This window comes from Adiantum capillus-veneris, chromosome 30 (genome assembly GCF_014529385.1).
Source record: "Adiantum capillus-veneris isolate H3 chromosome 30, ASM1452938v2, whole genome shotgun sequence".
Classification (NCBI taxonomy): domain Eukaryota; kingdom Viridiplantae; phylum Streptophyta; class Polypodiopsida; order Polypodiales; family Pteridaceae; genus Adiantum; species Adiantum capillus-veneris.
In genome coordinates, this window is record NC_140960.1 from 13,541,704 (window position 1) to 13,564,234 (window position 22,531).

Sequence of the window (22,531 nt, forward strand, 5' to 3'; positions counted from 1 at the left end):
ATAGGTATGCTCAAGGTCGTCCAAGGTGTTATGCCTGCAATGGGTACGGCCACATTCAACGACACTGTCGAAGGAGTCGCTCAAACACTCAGTTTCAAAATGCTCAGGTCTCATTATCTCACACAGCTCAGGTGGCTACACTCTCGGAAAACATTTAGGCGAATGGTTGCTGGAAGACACCCATTCGCATATAATCGCATCAGCCTCCTCTTCCAACCGATTGGTCTGCACCACCGCCCTTCAGGGAGATGGGATTCACTTGGAAGCATCTTCTCTCAATCTCCCTTTGTTTCCAGCACCACCAATATTTGTTCTGTTTGGCGACAATCAGAAGTTGTACCACTCTAGTCACATAGTAGCACTTACATTCACGATAAGCAGTAAAACTTTCACTCATAACTTTTATGTCCTCCCTCATCAGCTTTTCAAACTCACTTTAGGATGCGACTGGTTACTCCAACACCAGGCTAGATTAGATTTCTCCTCACAATCTCTGGTCTTCCCTAACAGTTTGCCCATTCCCTTTCTGCACATGACAACTGTCCCGTCACATTTCAACAATGCACAATTCGTAGAAGAAGACACAATCAGCCGCACTCAACAACTCCGAAATCTCTTAAGCCAATTCCCTCCTCTCTTCCAGAAACCACTCCTTACCCCTCAGGTCAACTTGCCTATTTCCCACTCCATCCACACAATTGAGATACAGCCCATCAAGATGCCTAGGCGGCGTCGGTCTCCCAAAGAACTCTAGATCATCCAAGATGCAGTGGAGGACATGTTGCAGAAAGGTGTCATCATCCCTTCTTCTAGCTCTTGGTCTTCAGAACCCCATTTGGTGAAAAAAGACGATGGCAGCTACAGATTCTGCATCGATTTCAGGCCTTTGAATGCTGTTACAGAGCACGATGTTTACCCACTGCCTCGCCTCGATGATTTTTTAGATGAATTGGGTGAATCAAAATATTTTACATCATTAGATTTGGCATCAGGTTACTGGCAAATATCTTTAAATCCTAAACATGCTCACAAGACTGCTTTCAGAACCCCAAGGGGTCTTTTTCAGTTCACACGCATGCCTTTCGGCCTCAGCGATGCAAGAAGCACATTCCAGAGAATGGCCAACAGCATTTTCGAAGACTTGATTCAGCAAAAAGTCTTATTAGTCTATCTGGACGACATTTTGGTCCACACCAAAACATGGTAGGAACATCTCCTCGTGCTACATGAGGTCTTGTCAAGAATTCAAAAATACAATTTGCAATTACAATTTAAAAAGTGCAGATGGGGTGCTACACAGCTCAAATTCCTTGGGTTTGTCATTTCGGGTGACGGCATACGAATTGATCCAGAGAAAGTGGTTGCCATACAGCAATTTCCCAGGCCTACTTCAGTAAAAACACTTGAAGCTTTTTTAGGAATGGCCAACTTTTCTCTCCAATTTGTACCTCATTTGGCCACGATCTCTTCTCCACTCAGACAGCTGCTACACAAAGACACACCTTTCAATTGGACGACACACTGTGAGCAAAGTTTTTCCCAATTAAAACAGCTAATTCAACAGTCCACAACCCTGATGTTCCCCGACTTCTCTAAACCTTTTGTGCTACAAACTGATGCTTCTAATACAGGTATTGGTGCTGTTCTACTTCAACAACACGAGTCCGCCCACTGGCGTCCAATCTCCTTTATCAGCAGAGGCCTCACAAAAGCAGAAAAAAATTACTCCACCACTGAGAAGGAGCTTCTCGCCATAGTCTGGGCATTCACCAAGCTACATCCTTACCTGCATGGTACAAATGTCACTGTTCAGACCGACCACCAGCCACTATTGGGAATGCTCAAGAAGAGTCATCCTCCGGGTCGCCTCTACCGTTGGGTACTGGCTTTACAGGAATATACTTTCACTCTACAATACTTTAAAGGGAAACACAATACTACAGCCGATAGCTTGTCTCGAGTACCCCACATCCAGAATACCCAATCTCACACATCTTCTTACACTCTTCCTCACACCTTTCAGGACCTGCCTTTTAACACAGATCAGCTCACTCAGCTTCAACAACACGACCCCCAAATTCAAAGCCTTCTGCTCAAACATCGCTCCAACCCTTCTGGCCCCTTAAGTCGTTCATACCTCATCCAAAACAACACCCTCTATTACATCAACACTTCTCACCAGCCCCGCCTATATGTCCCAAAGGCCCTCCAACATAACCTCATCACTTATTTTCACGCTCACCCACTATTCGGCCATCTAGGATTCCATAGAGTCCTCCACAATCTCCGCACCCATTTTTTCTGGCCTCGAATGCGACAGGCTGTATCTGACACGCTCAGGCATTGCATTACATGCCAACAGGTAATAATCCCAACACAGGAACCAGGACACTTATCCCCAATTACGGTGGACCGCCCGTTCCAGCTAGTTGGCTGGGATATCATGGGCCCATTTTCCCCAACCATCAACGGCAACAGGTACATAATCGTCGCCACTGAGTACTTAACCCGCTGGTGTGAGGCCGCACCCATCCCAGATGCGACCGCGCCAACCGTCACTCATTTCCTGCTTCACAACATTATCATGCGCCACACATGTCCCGAAGCTATCCTCTTCGACCAAGGACACCAATTTGTCAGTGATACGCTGCAAATACTCTCACAATGCTTAGGAGTCACACAAAACTTCACCTCCCCTTATCATCCACAGGCAAACGGTCTCACGGAGCGCCTCAACCGCACTATCAAGCAGATGATTGCCATGTATGTGGACCCATTGCACCAGCACTGGGATACCATCTTACCGTACGCCTTACATGCTTACAACACCTCTGTACAAGCCTCAACCCGCATCAGCCCTTTTCGAGCCTTGTACGAACGGGATCCTGTCTTTCCCCCCGATCTCACAACAGTCCTAAAAACTCACAGCTCTAAAGATGCCTTGGATTGGTACAACCATTTGTCACACAGTATCCCTCTCATTCGCTCAGCCCTCCTCCGCAACCTGCAAACAGCGCAGGGACGTCAAAAACGCCACCACGACCTACAGCACCCACAACAATCCTACAATCCCGGAGACCTGGTCATGCTCTACTTCCCACTGCGCCGTCCAGGTTTGAGCGAATCCCTCATGCACAGGTGGCTCGGCCCCTACCGCATCACCCACCAAATCAAGCCCACAACCTATCAACTTCTACACCTCTCCAATCTCAGCAAAACCTCTGCTCACATTAGCCGTCTCAAGCCTTATTATCCACCCCTACCCAATCCAGCTCTTCTGCCTCAATCTTTATCTCACGGCACACAAGCCGACACTGGCTAGTCATATCGGATTACTCGTACCTCCGTGGGAGGGGGAAGTGTCATGTACTGACCGGAGAGGAGAAGCCCACCTGGCATGTCTTCTTGCCATAATGTAACCAACCCAGTCTTGGCGTACTAGAGGTTGTGGCCATATAACAGCCACGTCATCTAATGAAAGAGGGGAGAGCGTGTTCGAGTCTTTTAGGGTGTGTTCTCTCTTGCACAGGCACGCTACAATATATAGCACTCACTATTGTATTGGAAAAAAAAATCACCATCCTGAACATGGTGGTTTTTTTCTTTTCAAAACTCACAATTGTGAGTGAATTATATTGATCATCCTTAACACGATGGGTTTTAAGAGAGAGAAAAACTATCCTATTTCTATGTCCTTGCCTTCACGCCTAGGTACGCCAAAAAATACATAAGCGTCAAAAATAGTGAGAACCAAGCAATCACTAAGGATGGGTTCATACGAGCCCGACCATAGAGAGCTGTACAAGACCTGCCTCCACGGAAAGGACTTTGCATTATCTGACAACTGTTCTCCAGCAAATGAAGCGTCTCTGCAGACTTTTTACGCCTGTTACGCTGCCCAAGATATAGTGGGGCGCCAGCTTTCTTTCGCTCCAGAGTCCAATCAGATGTCCACAATGGATGCATGCACCTTGCGAGTTCTTTGCCGCAATGCCGCCGCACATGAGTCTGGACTCTGAACCCAAGGGTAGTCCTTTGCACATGGCATAATTGACACAGGTTTACACGGCCTTTCCTATCAGCTATCGCATGGAAATTGGAATACAAGGGTGATTGTCAATTGATGTGGCAATTGAACTAAAAGTGCGCGCATAAATAAAACACGGCAGAAACTTCACATGGCCTTCCCAGCAGTTATTGGATGGAGTACGACGATGATTTATATACGCTTGTGGGCTGGAAAGAATGTGAATTGACAAGTGATGTGACTTTGAGAAAAGCTCGATTTTACCCTAGACGTTGCTAAATTTGAGAAAACAACTCTTTAGATTTGAGTAAGGAAGAGGGAAAACTCTTTTAAAGTTTATATATTTAAAAAATCCAGAAAAGAAACAACGTGAGGAGTCGCAATGGCGTGCTGAAGGTAAGGGGGAGGGGGAAGATTTATCGAAAGTAGGTCTCAATCAGTTATGCAATTATATTGTTTTGATATAGAATTGTATTGTCTATATACGCACATAATTAGATCCCTATCACACTGGGCCGCGTGTCCATCATGAGTTGGATGACCATGATCAACATGCCCTTGCATGAGAAGAGTTCGGCTTACAATAGCTAGCACAAATGTTGTCGCACTGAGCGCATGCGAGAAATTAGAAAAGTTGCTATGCATCCAATCAAACGGCAGGATTAGTGTTGGGGTTGAAGTTGGGCAGGCATGGGAGGCCGATACAGTTTTGGAAAAAGTGTGTCGCTAAGCTAGACGGTGTTGTAAGCACGCATAGAGCTAGAAGAGAGCAAGAGAAAGCGCTCACAATGTACAAGAACTTGGATTTGATGATAAGCTTAATATTGATTACAAAACTTAATACTTTATTAAGAGAGCTAGGTACAAGACTTGGATTACATGGCTTGAGTACAAGACAAAGCTTGATTGCAAGGACAAGACTTGAACATAAGACAAGAACTAAAAGAGGGATTCCCTCATTGGAGCCTCAAAACTGGTGTTGGCAAGACTGAGGGGCTTGTGGCCCAAGACCCGTATTTATACTAGTGCTTGAGGAGGTTACTTGAGGAGGTTAGGACTTTCTAGGTTCCTCTTGAGGAGGTTAGAATCTTCTAGAACCTTCTTGATCCTTTTAGTTCTTCTAGAACCTTCTTCAACTTTCTAGAGCTTTCCAGAAACTTCTAAATTCTTTCGGAATCTTCTCCAAGCTTCTAGAAACTTCTTGATCCTTCTAGTTCTTCTAGAACCTTCTAGATCCTTCTTCAACTTTCTAGAGCTTTCCAAAAACTTCTAGATTATTTCGGAATCTTCTCCTTGTTTCTAGAAACTTCTAGAATCTTCTCGATTCTTCTAGCGATGATGTAGGCGATGACATAGGCGATGATGCAGGCAGTGACTGATTCTCAAGCATCCATGACATTACCTCCTCCTTTAGCCACGAGTTCCACGAGGAGCTGTGGTGTTCCTTGAGTTGGGCTTCCATGGATGTTGTTGATGGAACTCTTGGACTTTGAGAGATGCATGCTGTAGATTGTGTGCTGGTTCCCAGGTTCGTTCACTAACATCATAGCCTTTCCAATGCACCAAGTACTGTAACCTGCCAAGCGAAACTCGAGAATCTAGGACTTTCTCGACCTCATATTCGTCATGTCCTTGAATTTCAACCGGAGGAGGTGGTTGTAGGGCTCTTCGTGGGATCTTAGATGTGTGACAAGGTTCTAGGATTGAGACATGAAAGACCGGATGGATTTTCATGGATGAGGGCAATCGGAGTTGATAGGTGACTGGATTGACTTGACGGATAATTTTAAACGGGCCAAGCCTTCGATAATCAAGCTTTTGACAGAGACGAGATGAACACAGATCACGTCGGAGGAGCCACACTTTATCCCCTTCTTTGTATTTTGGATGCTGCATGCAATGGAGATCTGCACTTTCCTTATACTTGGATTGAGCTTCTTTGATATGAATCGTAAGTTCTTTGTAAATTGCAGATAATTGTTGTGTAAGATGAATAGCATCTGGATTCTTGACTTGATAGTGTCTGTGGATATCCTCTTTGGGATGTTGACCATAATTAGCAAAGAATGGAGTGTGATGGGTGGAGGCATGAAACCTGTTATTATAGGAGAATTCTGCTAGCAGTAGGAGCTCGACCCAATTATCTTGGTGATAATTGATAGTATAGCGGAGACACTGTTCCAAAACTTGATTTACTCTCTCTGTTTGTCCATCACTTTGTGGGTGATTGGCTGAGGAGAGGTTGATTTGTACTCCGCGTAGCTTGAATAAGCTTCCAAAAGCTAGAGATGAATTGTGGGCCTCGATCAGAAACTATGTCATTCGGTAATCCGTGATAACGATAGATATGTTGTAGAAAGAGCTTGGCCGTACCTTCGCTGGTGATGGTTTTAGTGGTTGGAATGAAGTGTGCCATTTTTGTAAACCGATCCACGACTACTAAAATGGAGTCAAATCCTTGTGACAAGGGTAGCTCTACAATGAAATCCATGGAGATGGATGACCATGGTTTGGTTGGAATGGGCAAGGGGTGGAGTAACCCATGAGGACGATGACGAAGGGCCTTTGATCTGTTGCAAGTGTCACAAGTGCCTACATACTCCTTGACAAGCTTCCACATTTGAGGCCACCAAAAGTCATGGGAGAGAAGCTCAATTGTTTTATTAACCCCAAAATGCCTCCAAGCGTGTTGGTCCTGGCGGAATATAGAGAAGACCCTTATAGTACATTAGTCCAAGCGTTGCTGAAGTACCTCCAAGCGTGTTGGTCCTGGCGGAATATAGAGAAGAACCTTATAGTACATTAGTCCATCAATTTCTTGAATGTCCTCATTAACCTCTTGTCCTTGTAGTTGTTGTCTAATATTCTGAGCAAGTGGGTCTTTGGCAATTTGCGTCTTTACCTTCAAAAGAAAAGTAGAATCTTCAGGAGCTTTGCTCATGGTGGCGTTTAGCTTAAGCTGCTCAGGTTTCAAAATCACCGACTCTTGTTGATCAAATGCTACATCGCCTTCTCTAGGTGCAAGGTAGGATCTTCTTGATAAGGCATCTCGCTTAGCTTGTTGATGGCTAGGTCTATAAGAGATACAAAACAAACCTTGATAGGATACCACTCTACCTGGCTTGGCGACGATTCAAGACGCGGGATGTCATGAAGTATTCCAAATTATTGTGATCTATATAGATAGTGATCTTATGAGGAGCTCCTTCAAGTAGGTGACGCCAAGTGTCAAAGGAGTCGATGATTGCTAAGAGCTCTTTGTCATGGATTTCATAATTGATTTCTGCAACTGAGAACTTGTGGGAATGAAAAGCCACTGGATGTACTCGACCATCCTCTCCTACTTGGGATAGAATAGTGCCAAGGGCAAAATCTGAAGCGTATGTTTCTAGGATGAAAGGCTTTGTAGGATCTGCGTGAATTAGAATGGGTGCAGTCGTGAAAGCTTGCTTGAGAGTCTGAAATGATTCCCTCTGAGTCCCAAAAACTTATTATGGCCTGTCAACCTTGTGAGTGCTCTAACCACCTTGGAGTATCCTTGTATAAATATACGATAAAAATTTGCAAGTCTGAGGAAACATTGAACATCTCTTACCGAGGTGGGTGTCTCCCAATCAAGGGTGGTTTGAACCTTCTTTGGATCCATGGAGATTCTCTTTTCAGAAATTACATAACCAAGAAATTCCACCTTAGATTGATGAAAAGAGCACTTCTCCAACTTTGCATATAACCTTGATGCACGAAGCTTTTCAAGCACTAATCATACATGGTGCTCATGCTCTTCTTGATCCTTGGAAAATATCAAGATATCATCCAAATATATTACCACAAAATAATCCAAATACTCCCGAAAGATATCGTTCATTAAATGTTGAAAAACAGCTGGGGCATTTGTGAGACCAAATGGCATGATGGTATATTTCAAGTGGCCATACCTTGTCCAAAAGGCTGTTTTCCATTCATCACCTTCTTTGATTCTGACTAGATTGTAAGCACCACGAAGATCTATTTTTGTAAATATTCTTGCCTTGCAAGGGCGCTCAAGAAGCTCTGGGATCAAGGGAAGGAGATAGCGATTCTTGATGGTGATCTTGTTTAGCCCCCTATAATCCACGCACATCCGGAGAGTTCCGTCCTTGTTTTCTACAAAGAGTATTGGAGCTCTTGCTGGGGACTTTGAATGCCGTATGAACCCCTTAGCAAGATCCTCATCAATATTTTTCCGTAATTCTACCAATTCATCTTGAGATAGCTTGTATATTGGGCCAAAAGGGGGTTGGGTTCCCTCCTGAAGCTCTATAGCACAATCATAGTGTAATGAAATTGGCCTATTTAATTTGAGAGTAGCAGAAATTAATGAGAGTACTTTTGAGAAATGACTTTGTGAGCATAGCGGGTGAACATAATTGAAGATAGCAACATAATCATAGCAATTAGTGAACTTGGCATGAACAATACTTTTGCAAGAGAGAGAATTTAGGGAACATGACAACAGTTGAGGACCGGATTTATGTGGAGCCGGTCCCCCCTCCAATAGGCATTTGTATTATGATTTCTCCCATTAAGAGAGACTTGTTACAATACAATCTTTGTGTTCCTTGTGACCTAGGTGATGCAATGAAGATGGAAAGCTTCATGCATCACAAACATAACATAAACTTGAAGAAAGCTTTAACTATCCCAAGCCTCAGTCCCAAGACCTCAAACACCTTCGAAGGTGGAGAGAGCTAGCAGGGAATGAGGGTAGGGAAGAGGAAGAAGAAACATTTCATAGGAGAAAGAATTAGTTCCTCACTTATCATAACTCTTGTTGCTAGCATACATAATAGCATAGTAATGAAGAAGAAGGAGATGAAAAGCTTAAGCATTGAAGCATGGCTCTTGGTTGGATTTGCACTCCATAGCCAAGAGTGTTGGTGTAGGCTCTCAACCTCTACTTGCTTGGAGAACGAGAGGGAGATCTTGCACTTTGCATAGCACACAATGAGAGTGTTTGTGAGTGTGTGTGGGTGAGTATACCCCCTAAGAAACCCCCTAGCTTGCTTGGGTCGACCCCCCCTTGTAGCTCATGCTTGAAGCTCATTGGACCCCTCCAGGCCTAGCCAATCATAAGCAAGAGGCATTACAAGCAACAAGGGTAGCCTTGAGACAAGTGTCCCCCTTTCCCATTTGAGAGAGAGGTCTAGATAAATGCTAAATCAATTAATTAAATTTCCTAATTTATTATTGGACCACTTGGGTGGCCAACCAATAGGCTTCAGGCACACCATGAGGGCAACATGAGGAGGAACTTGACAAGTGTCCCTTTTGCTTTCTTTGTACCATGCATGCCTTGTGTGAGTGTGTAGGTGTTCTCTCTCATCCCCCCTCATGTAGGGCTCGCCCCCTCCTTGTAGGGATTGAATCTTTGACTTTTTGACACCTCAAGACCCTCATGCATAGGCCTAGTTCCCACCACAAGCTTGGCTCTTAAGCACTTTAAGCTTGGGTTGGGTTCTCACCTCAAGTGCAACCCTAGCATCTCAAGCATATGAAGCACCTCAAGCATCTCAATCATTAAGCACCTCAAGCATCTCAAGCACCTCAAGCACCTTATTCATCAAGCATGACAAGCAGGACAAGCATCTCGAGCTGGGTCAGGTTCCCGCGTGTCAATCTCAGTCCTAGCTTACCTAAGGTCAAAGGCCTTTTACATACATTATTGGAGTTCTTCAATGAAGCTAACCCTAAGGTCATATGCTCCATTTTCTAGTCTTGCTCTTTGATAGACCATCTCTCATTTGGGCCCCTTTACCATTGGCCCCGTGTTGAGATAGATCTATAAGCACATGTCTATATCTTAACACTTGTTCCCGTTTATTCTCCCACATTAAGTGATCAATTTAATATGAGAAAATTATTTGGGTTGGTTAGATATTAGATATTAGATTTTATGACATTACCTCTCTCTTGAAATCATAGTCGTCCTCGACTATGAGGTAGAAGATATAAAGCCTTAGTCATTAGTCAATTTTACTTAGCGGGTAGAGGATCCCTTTTTACCCTACGACATCTTTCCAAGATGGATGACTAATCCATTTGGTGCTTGGGAGACATAGCTGCCGCAAGCATGTCTGCTCTAGAGTGACAAATTCTACTTGGTGTTTGAGAGACGTCATCATCACAAACATGATTCTAAGCATGCATACTAGTTAAATTTGTGCACAATTAAAAAGAGGACTAGTTTTATAAGACAAAAACATGAGTCATTTAAAAGAAATTTGTACATTTGCTTACTCTAATGTGGCATTGTAAGCATTGACAAGGTTCATATTATCCTTAAGTTGTATTCCTTGCATCCATCTAGCATCTTTAAAAGGATAATTTTTTAACTTAATAAGATACCATCGGATAATCTTACCATGTCGTAGTACCTTGTCTTCATGTCAAAGAACAGCTTCGGGTTGTAGCATCTCTTCTTGGTTTTCAACTTCGGGAGGGTCTTCAATAAATGGTTCAGTTGGTGGCTCTCCTTTGTAGGGATTAAGTAGGCTTACATGAAAGGCATTGTGTATGAGCCAATGGTTGGGCAACTTGAGTTGATAAACCGTCTCATTGATGGGCTTCAAGATTTGGAAAGGACCATAGTATCTTTTTGCTAGTTTAGCATAATACTTTTGGTGGCCCATAGGATTTTTGCCCGTCGTTTTCCTTAATCGAGCCTTAAGAAACTTGAGTAAGACCCAATCATTTTCTTTGAACATTAAGGCTCTTCTGTGCTTATGAGCATCAGCTTTTTGCCTTTGTTGAGAGATGGATATAGCCTCCTTAATCTTTTGAAAAGATTCTTGTAGGTCATGACTATACTCATTGGCGGCGAAGATCTTCCCATGTACTTTGAGTAGCAAGGGACTTTTAGGTGTTCCCTCAATGATCTCAAAAGGTGCTTTTCTCATAGAAGTATGTACAGTATTATTGTAGGCATACTCTACAAGAGGTAGGTACTTTTCCCATTGTGAGCGTTGATCTACTTCGGTAACAAAAGTCTTGAGTAGATCGAGTATCGTAAGATTGGCTATCTCACTTTGGCCATCCGTTTGTGGGTGATAGGCCGAAGAGAAATTCAATCTTGTTCCTAGATTTTCAAAGAGACCTTTCCAGAAATTACTGGTCATTCTAGGATCTCTATCTGACACGATGGATGTGGGTAATCCATGGTGCTTGAAAATCTGAGATATGAAGAGAGTTGCCATTTGATGTGCCTTAATAGTCTTTTTGACAGGAATAAAATGTGCTTTCTTGCTAAACCTGTCGAGTATTGTCCATATTCCTATATTCCAATGGATAGACTTGGGTAATCCAAAGATGAAATCCATGGATATACTCTCCCATGGTGAATTTGGGATAGGCAATGGCTGGAGTAATCCAGGTTGCTTCCCTCTATCATACTTGGTCTTTTGGCATACTACACATTTTGAAACATACTCTTGTATGTCCACTTTCATGGTAGGCCAATAGAAGTACGTCTCTACTCCTCTGAGAGTAGGTTGAATACCTCTATGCCCCGCATATGGAGGAGCATGGGATTCATACATAACTTTCTCACGAAGGGAATGGGTAACACATAGCCTATTGCCGTGGAGAAGATAACCATCCTGCAAGGTGAATGGTTCCTCTTTCTTCCCCAAAGCAAGGCCTCACATTATGTCTCTAAAGTCAGGGTCAGTAGCATACTCATCTATCATAGAGGATAGATCATTGTGAGTAGCTATAGACACCGCAGTAACTTTGGGTCGTCGTGAAAGTGCATCGGCCACTTAATTGTGCTTACCAGCTATGTGAGCAATATGGAAATTAAATTGCGAAAGAAAATTTTCCCACCTAATTTGTATGTCGGAAAGCTTGGTTTGCGTCATGAAATACTTGAGACTTTGGTGGTCGGTTCGTAGGATAAATGGAGTCCCCAATAGGTAGTGCTTCCATGTGTCTAGGGCATGTAGAACAACTAAAAGCTCTTTCTCATAAATACCCAAGACTCGTTCATCAATATTGAGCCTTCGTCTCTCATATGCTATGGCATGCCCTTCTTGAAGCAAAACTGCTCCAAGGCAATCACCACAAGCATCACATTGGTCCTCAAATGGCTTTGAGAGATCCGGAACCACGAGGACTGGCTGGGAAGTAAGCTTCTCTTTGAGCTTTTCAAAAGCATTTTTCTCCTTAGCAGTCCATACAAACTTAACATTCTTCTTAGTTAAGTCATGTAGTGGTCTTGCTACTTGAGAGAATTTTGCTATGAAGCGTCTATAGTATGCGCACATACCAACAAAGCTTCTTAGCTCATGTAGATTTCTTGGGTTAGGCCATGCTTTTATTACCTCTAACTTTGATGGATCCATTTGGATACCATATTTATAGATAATATGACCTAGGTATTGAATCTCTTGAAGGAAGAATTCGCTTTTCTTTTGGTTGAGAAAAAGCTTGTTCTCCCTCAATGCTTGAAAAATCACTTGAAGATGTTGCTTATGTTCCTCCAAAGACTTGGAGTAGATGATGATATCATCAAAGAACACTCCAGTGAATTTGCGATAAGGTCTAAAAATTTTCTCCATCAGACGATTGAACGTAGCTGGTGCATTAGTCAAGCCAAAAGGCATGACTAGATATTCATAAAGACCAAATGTTGCGAAACGCGGTCTTTAGGATATCTTCATCCACTATCCTTATTTGATGATAGCCACTCTTAAGGTCAATCCTACTGAAGTAGGTAGAGCCTTGTAGCTTATCAAACAGATCTTCTACTTGAGGTACGGGAAATCTGTTTTTGATAGTGATATGGTTTAGTGCTCGATAGTCCACACACATACGGTATGTACCATCTTTCTTTTGCACTAAAAGGACTGGAGAACAAAAGGGAGAGGAACTAGGCCTCACCATCCCTTTGTCTACAAGCTCTTGTACTTGCCTCATGATCTCCTCTTGTTGAGCTTGTGAGACTCGATAAGGAGGATTGTTAGGTGGTGAGCTTCCTGGAAGGAGCTCAATGCGATGGTCATCATCCCCTCGTGTTGGAGGTAAGTCCATAGGGATATCATCGATGAACACATCTTGGAATCCTTTTAGAAAATTAGACAAGTCTAACTCTTCTTGATTCCTACCATTTACATTTGATGAAACATTAGTATCTTTTAGAGACTCTTTGAAAAAAATCATGTACGTAGAAACTGAGCTCTTCATTGACTTATCAAAAGAAAGAGGATTTACAACTGGAATAGGGCGACCACGCTCACTAGCATCTATATACATGTTCTTTCCCCTGTAGGTGAAGTAGATTCTCCTTTCAGGGAACTTCATGTTGGCAGCCATGCGATCAAACCATGGCGCCCCTAGGATAGCATCCTCATGTTGGAGAGGAGAGATGAAGAAGTCTTCTTTGTCGACATAGCTTTGGACATGAAGCCTCAACTTCCCAATCAAGGGAGTAACGGAGGCTTGCTGTCCCTTGAAAGCTGCGTCAGCCATTACCATATCTCCCATCTCAAAAGCTTGAATGCCCAACTTGGTGGCTAACTCCATTGATATAAAGTATAGAGTAGAGCCAGGGTCAAACAAGATGAAGGCATCATGCTCTCTTACTTTTCCCCAAGCATAGGAAAGTGATGATCCTTTGAAATGAGTATCCTCTTTTGGAGCTTCAATGGTGGAAGCCCTAGGAGTCTCATTGCGAGTATTCTTCTTGTGGCAAGAACGATAGCCATGTCCTTGCTCCCTACACTTGAAACACTTATGGTCCTTGCGAAAAGCTTCAAGCTCCTCAGGAGAGAGTTTAGTTTTACCTTTGTAAACTCCCTTCTCCTTGGACCGATTGTTGTTGTTGTTGGAAGTGACTTGGGAAGTATTTTGAACATTGGTTTTCCCCTTTGCATAATTTTTGTCTTTGTTTTCCATGGGCTTGACATTACGTCTAGCTCCTTGATGAAAATCGATGCGTGAAGCAACCATGGTGTGATGGATTACTTCACTAATAGTACCAGGCCGTTGAGAGTTGATGTATTCGGCCATCTCTTCAGGTAATCCAACACAGAATTGCTGCCTTTGCTCAGTAAAGTCTATCTTTTGGAAGACAATAGCTTTGAGATGTAAATCCCAAAACTGGTCTACGTACTTGTGGATAGACTCATGAGAGAGAAGCTTCAATCTGCGCCATTCGGTAAGAACTTTGTCCTTTGCATCACTTGCAAGGAATTGCTTCATGATGGAAACTTGTAGAGTTTTCCATGTCTTTGGGGCTTCACCGTTGCCACGAAGGCTAGCCCGCCATTGACGAGGTGATTTTTGGAAGTGCCTAGCTGCATGGCGTAGCTTGGAGGACTCTGTGAAGCCCTCGTCTCCAAAGGCCGCATGAAATTGCTGGATGAAGGTCATCACTTTGTCGGTAGCACCAAAGGCCATCATAGGTGAGAAAAGAGATACTCTTTCCTCCCTCCTTGAATCTCTTTAGCTTTTGTGACCTTCGCCATGCAGGAAATGATTTGCGATGTCCTCCCCTCTTGTATTCTCTAGGAGAATAACCATAAATTTCGTCAGAAGAGGAGGAAGGTGAAGAAGAAGGAGAAGAGGGTGACCTCTTCCTAGCCCTTTTCTTCCTTTGTTTCCTCTCTTGCCTTTCAGAGTGATGAGGAGAAGGACTATGTGTTGATCTTTTCCTCTTGGGAGTGGGCGATCGTCTCGACTGCCGTCTTCGTGGAGCCACATCTTCAGAGGAACTTAAAATTTCATTGCTTTCTTGCTTTTTGGATTCCTCCTCTGGAATGGGAGAGAGTCTTGTTTTGGGGGTCTCTTCAAGAGGCCTCCAAGCTCTCTCTCCTCTTGGAGAGGAAGGGAAATTCCATAAGCACGAAGTTGTTGAGTAACTTTGGCTTGCAAAGCAGGGTTGCCCATAGCTTGCTGCAACCTAGTGGCGAGATAATTCACAAACATGGGAGCATCATCATTAGCACCTTCATGTGCAAAATCAAAGCTATCAATGTTCATTCTACTCTCTTGATTATTGTCAACCATGTTAACAAAATCTATGTATGTACTTAGTGTATGCTTTGGAAATTCAAAACCTTAGTTGCCACTCCTCTTAGCCTTTGAAAATCGGCTCTTAAGTATCTACACTCATGGCTCGAAGTGGTTAATTGTAGAGAGTAGAGGAGTAGGTCTAACATAGCAGAGTTGCCAAGGGCTAGCTCCTTTCGGACTTCTTATGGCTCAATAATGGTAAAGATGTAGGCAAATCTAAAAAGACTCCATTATTAAGTCCAAAGCTCTCGAAATGGGCACCATCCCCCACATAGTGGGCTCAACAAAACCGATAATAGATCCCAGTTCCACCTACCCTAATATAATTAACAACATCAACCATTTATAGGCTACTTAAGGACCTCTCTTCTTAAGCAAGAAAAGAGAAACCAAATGCTCTGATACCAATGTAATGAAATTGGACTATTTAATTTGCGAGTAGCGAAAATTAATGAGAGTACTTTTGAGAAATGACTTTGTGAGCATAGCGGGTGAACATAATTGAAGATAGCAACATAATCATAGAAATTAGTTAACTTGGCATGAACAATACTTTTGCAAGAGAGAGAATTTAGAAAACATGACAACAGTTGAGGACCGGATTTATGTGGAGCCGGTCCCCCCTCCAATAGGCATTTGTATTATGATTATTCCCATTAAGAGAGACTTGTTACAATACAATCTTTGTGTTCCTTGTGACCTAGGTGATGCAATGAAGATGGAAAGCTTCATGCATCACAAACATAACATAAACTTGAAGAAAGCTTTAACTATCCCAAGCCTCAGTCCCAAGACCTCAAACACCTTCGAAGGTGGAGAGAGCTAGCAGGGAATGAGGGTAGGGAAGAGGAAGAAGAAACATTTCATAGGAGAAAGAATTAGTTCCTCACTTATCATAACTCTTGTTGCTAGCATACATAATAGCATAGTAATGAAGAAGAAGGAGATGACAAGCTTAAGCATTGAAGCATGGCTCTTGGTTGGATTTGCACTCCATAGCCAAGAGTGTTGTAGGCTCTCAACCTCTACTTGCTTGGAGAAGGAGAGGGAGATCTTGCACTTTGCATGGCACACAATGAGAGTGTTTGTGAGTGTGTGTGGGTGAGTATACCCCCTAAGCAACCCCCTAGATTTCTTGGGTCGACCCCCCCTTGTAGCTCATGCTTGAAGCTCATTGGACCCCTCCAGGCCTAGCCAATCATAAGCAGGAGGCATTACAAGCAACAAGGGTAGCCTTGAGACAAGTGTCCCCCTTTCCCATTTGAGAGAGAGGGCTAGATAAATGCTAAATCAATTAATTAAATCTCCTAATTTATTATTGGACCACTTGGGTGGCCAACCAATAGGCTTCAGGCACACCATGAGGGCAACATGAGGAGGAACTTGACAAGTCTCCCTTTTGCTTTCTTTGTACCATGCATGCCTTGTGTGAGTGTGTGGGTGTTCTCTCTCATCCCCCACTCATGTAGGGCTCGCCCCCTCCTTGTAGGGATTGAATCTTTGACTTTTTGACACCTCAAGCCCCTCATGCATAGGCCCAGTTCCCACCACAAGCTTGGCTCTTAAGCACTTTAAGCTTGGGCTGGGTTCTCACCTCAAGTGAAACCCTAGCATCTCAAGCATCTGAAGCACCTCAAGCATCTCAATCATTAAGCACCTCAAGCACCTTAGTCATCAAGCATGACAAGCAAGACAAGCATCTCGAGCTGGGTCAGGTTCCCACGCCTCAATCTCAGCCCTAGCTTACCTAAGGTCAAAGGCCTTTTACAGACATTATTGGAGGTCTTCAATGAAGCTAACCCTAAGGTCTTATGATCAATTTTTTAGCCTTGCTCTTTGATAGACCATCTCTCATTTGGGCCCCTTTACCATTGGCCCTGTGTTGAGATAGACCTATAAGCACATGTCTATATCTTAACACTTGTTCCTGTTTATTCTCCCACATTAAGTGATCAATTTAATATGAGAAAATCATTTGGGTTGGTTAGATATTAGATATTAGATTTTATGACACATAGGGTCAATGTTGTGGTAAGAGGTCTGCATTCGTCTTCTCAAAAACATCATTGTAATCTTGATATTAACGTGGCAATGCCTCCATGACTTTTGTTGTCGATGTGTCGGTTGGTGTTGCAAATATCAGGAAAGTTGGATACTTTTTGGCTACACGCATGAAGACCTTGGCTCCAAGATATATAGGCCTATTATGCCTTCCCTTCTTCTTTTGGACTTTTCATGATTCAATTCTCCGAGCCCTCCAATCGATGTCAAGATTATGTAATTCAAGCCACGATAGCCCAATAACAATTGGACTGCTTGGGCTTTCTATAATATTGAACGCTATTCTTGAAACATGCTCCTGCAATGTTGCTTTTATGGGTCGAGTTTCATACCTGACATCCCTTGAAGCGAGGGGACGACCATCAATGACTTCTACAATTGCTGGATTATACTTCTCCACAAGTGGTATACCTTGTCCTTTTGCAAATTCTTTGTCCATGAAGCACGCCATTGCGCCTGAATCTAGTAATGCTTCACAATCCATGTGCCTACCCGGCATATGGATCTTGACTGGTAGCATAAAACTTGAAGTGGAATCATCGGGAAGAAAGAGACCTTTTCTTGCTTGTCTTTTGTCCAACCAGTCGATCTCTATTGGGGTTGGATGTCTATGTTTTCCAAACACGTTGAGGCCATTGCACCATGAACCTTCATCCTTCTCTTCCTTGGACACTATCGAACTATGTGCCCCTGCTCTCCGCCATACATACATAAGCCATTAATGCGTCGCCTTTGCTTCTCCTGGACTGAGAGAGGTTGAAACCGTGCTGAATCAATTTCCATGGGCTCAATGCTTGATTCATGGCCCTGTTGAGGTGTGTAGCCATTATGTGTCACTTATGTTTGGGGTCGCAATGTTTCCCCAAGACGCCTCTCTTGTCTCCTCTCAAATAGTCGATTATCACATTTTATTGCTTGAGAGATGAACTCGCTTAGTGTGTGAACCTTTGGCATAGTCAATAAAAGATATTTTACGTCATCCTTTAATCCCCACCGAAATTGGCTAATGAAATATTCCTCATGCCAAGTTAGATCACAAGTGACCTATTGAAATTCGGATGCATTAGACGGATGCAGGTCTTGATCCTTGGCGGAGATTTCTAAGTTTGGTTTCAGCAACCCTTGCTCTATCAGTATCCCCAAAGGTTGCTGAGAACTCCCGCACAAAAGCTTCAAAGTCATGAAGGAGAGGAGATTCTTTTTCAAGTAAGGGAGCAAACCAAGAGAGAGCCGTACCTGAGAGGAGGGTCCCAATAAGGCCTATTTGAGAGGCATCATCTAGATAACGCTCTCGTTGCATTCGAATGAAGAGACGCACTTGTTGGAGAAAACCTTTGAACTTTGATCTAGTCCCATCAAATTTTTCAGGCATGCTGACCTTCGGCTCCTTCTTATGTTGTTGAGAATAGTTGGATATTGCAGCTTGTGCTTTAAGTGTGCTTGTATCTTGAAGCTCTTGAATTTGACGTTGAAGATCTTGCAACGCCGGTCCCAAGATTAGGGGTTTCCCTGCTTGAAGTTGAGCGTTACTCTCATCTTATGTTCAAGTCTTGTCCTTGCAATCAAGCTTTGTCTTGTACTCAAGCCATGTAATCCAAGTCTTGTACCTAGCTCTCTTAATAAAGTATTAAGTTTTGTAATTAGTATTAAGCTTATCATCAAATCCAAATTCTTGTACATTGAGAAAATCAAGATATGAGGGAAATAAAAATACTATATATATATATATATATATATATATATATATATATATATATATATAAAGAGAGAGAGAGAGAGAGAGTCACAATCGCTTGTTCTTGTGAAAAAAGCTCTTTACTCTTTAAAAGATTTAAAAATAGAAAGGTACACAAAATAAAAACAATGTAGTCCCATCCTAAGAAAAAAGAACAAGTATAAATTGTGTGTTCATGTTGAAAATAATATAAGATTAGCAAGGACAAAAAAAAAAAACAAGGCAAAGTCTTAAAAAGCCATGTAAGGCGATGAAATGAAAGGGACCCATTTGACAAACTCCATCAATATTTAAGATGAGTTTCCATTGTTGGCACTGAAAACATTGGAAGGATGCCTAACTCGACCCAACACTAAGGCTTCTTTTAGAAAGCCAAAAAGTAGATCTAATAAGCATAGATAATAATTAAACAAATTCTTAAGAAAAAGTAGGTTCGATAAGAGTAAAAAATAAAAAAATATTTTCATGAAATGTCCTTTTAGGAGGTCTTAAATGAAAAGATTCGTCTACAAATCAAAATATTACATTATTTCACATCATGTCCTTTTAGGAGGTCTTAAATGAAAAGATTTTTTTACAAATCAAATTATTACATTATTTCACATCATAGGATCAAAATTCAATGAATGTACTACTAATGCTTTGTTCTTTAAGGTTTTCTAAAGCAGTCCAAATAAACAAAGATAAAATAAAATTTTTAATGAAATGGAGCCCATGCTCTTAAATGAAATGATTTTTTTACAAACTAAAATAACAAAAAAAAAGTGGAAGAGGACGAAAAAGACTTTGTGTGAGCCAATTTTCAATGGTCCTCTTTAAAGAAAGCGGTACACAAATGTCAACACCTTTCACAAAAACCTAAAAAAAATATTTTTAAAAAAATCAATTGTATATGTGTCCTCCATCCGATCGACTTACATCCACAGTCCACAATTTGCACCCAAAATCCACCCACCTCACTATGGTCTTCTGCAGACCAAAAACAAGATGAATGTGGCTACTGTAATTTGTCTTTTGAGGTGATGTTACAACTCCACAGTGTTTGGAACAAGTGAAAGGATCACGATGGCTTTCTAGAACAATAAGAAAGTAATAAAATCTTTAAGTTGAGTTTAAGTAGAATGATATAAGGTGAAGCACTATTCAAGAATGTCTCTTTTATTAAGCGATCGAGTGTCCTCCTCGCAAAAAAACAAACCAAATATACTAGTAAATTTTTTGAAATTTGTAGGATTTTTAAGCTAAGTTTTGACATCATTGCATCTATTTTTCTTCTCTTTATCATGGTTTGCTCATTAATATATATATGTGTGTGTGTGTGTGTGTGTGTGTGTGTAGTATAGAACTTACTAGAACTAGTAAAACGGCGCCGCCTTCGGCGGCAGCATGGCCCCTCTACCCACAAACCCCTTGCTTCCACTCCCTATTCAGAGGGGGTTTTGGACCACTGGACAAAGTTATGAGATAACAGGATCAGAGATGCTTTGGGCTATTTTTATTAGAGCTGCGCAGACGTAGGGAGAGCCTCTCGATGAGACCAGACAATAGGAGACACTCACAAAGGGAATTCAATGATTTCTTCAGCCTACATACGTGGCATTCAGATGAGCAGGCATCACAATAGACTTCAGAGGAGGTTACAGATCTGTATGTGCAGTCGGCTAGAGGAACCTAATAAAGAACATTAGTAATGGTTTTTCCCGAACAGTGGTTGGCCGCAAGTGGGATCATCACACTAAACCTATGTATCTTTTGAGCACCGACTCTGATGTGGACTGCCAAATCAGGTGGTCGAGATGGACATCAATAAGCACGGACATAGAGAGAGAGAGAGAGAGAGAGAGAGAGAGAGAGAGAGAGAGAGAGAGAGAGAGAGAGAGAGAGAGAGAGAGAGAGAGAGAGAGAGAGAGAGAACAAAGCTATTTGGAAAGTTGGGGAATGGTTGCAGCTACGAGAATTCGTTGTACACAATTTTCAAGGCCTTTGCTACAGGCTCCAAACCTCATAACGTCTCTCTCTCTCTCTCTCTCTCTCACACACACACACACACACACACACACACACACACACGAAATCTTGGATGTCCGTGTATAGGTGGTTATCTGTAAACCACCAAGGCCTACACCTCACAAAGACGGGAGCTTCCAATCGTGCCAGAAAGGGAGCGTCTCTCTCTCTCTCTCTCTCTCTCTCTCTCTCTCACACACACACACACACACACACACACACACACACACACGTGTACACACACACACACACACACACACACGTGTACACACACACACACACACAATCGCAAGTGGTTGCGGCTCTCTCTCACTCTATCTTGCGTGGTCTGTAGTCTGTAGAACCCAAGGTCCACACCTCACTAAGAGGGAAGCACCCAATCATGCGAAAGTGGAGACTGGGTAGCTATGGCAGGCATTAGATGGTTTTTACACTAAATTTGTCTAAATTTTGTAGGTTTTCTCTCCTTTAAATTTAAAATTTAGAGCTCAATCGCTTTTGGTCAGTAGATACAAAACTTTGGGTGATCCAAATTACATTCTTAGTTAGGGGGGTTCTATTAAGTCAGGGCAAACAGGAACTCCTCGAGGTGGGCGACAAGACGAATACTGTTACTTTGTAGCCTCCTTAACCTATCCCCATCCGTTTGGCATTCATCCAACATTCTCTGTAGATGTGTGTAAGATCCATCAAGCAAGACCTCCCATTGCTTGTTTATGTTAGCACTGTTGTAGAATCCCATGCAGTCCGTGAGTACCTTGAAATTAGCTTCGTAAATCCGGCATTGTTCCAGCTTGAGTTGATTTACCTGTATAGAAAATTGAGAAAACAACTCTCTCATACTTTTAGTCTGGTAAGATAAGATATGTTAAACAATCTGTCATTTCGGTCAGACTAGATAATCCAAAAAAATCCCCCTCTTACTCTATTCCAGACCACTGAAAATAAAGAAACTGAGTCACCAAGCAATAATTGTTTCCAACTTAAAGTGCACCCAAGCCCAGAGTTCAAGGGGGACATGATTTCTAAACTTTTGGGGCAATTCATAAAGAGGTGGGGGATGTCCTCCTCGGCTCTATTGCATCTTTGACAGATCCCAAAGCCTAACCCGACAAGTCTCATCCTAAGTCCCGTCCAGACCGCCTTGTGGAGGATTAACCAGAGCACGACTGAGTGTTTGGCTAGGATGCCTATGTTCCAAATTGAGTGGAATTTGAAGACCCATTGACGACAGTCTAGTGAGGTCCTCCACTTTCTGTTGAGGGAAACATGTAGCGGTTCTGTGAGGTTAGGGGCTAGGGTGGGGGTGTTAGATAGAGCGCTACCACTGGACCGGTACATAGCCTTGAGGGAGGAGTCAGGTCATTCGAGAGAGTCCACTCCAGCTCCTTCGGGAAGAGGAATTTCCTCTTAGTTATCAGAGATAACTCCCAGGGTTGCAGGTTGTACCGACTTGTGAGCTCGGTTTGGGAGAGCCACCTGTGTTCCAATCTGTGCCACAAGTTTCTCCAAGTGGTAATGCCCTTCTTGTGAATATTCTTAGCTGTTCTCCTCTGAGACTGGTTGAGAGGGGGAATCAAAGACAGCGACCACCAAATTGATCATGAGCTCTTAGGTTTGATAATTTTGTATGTTTGGAAATATGACTTTTC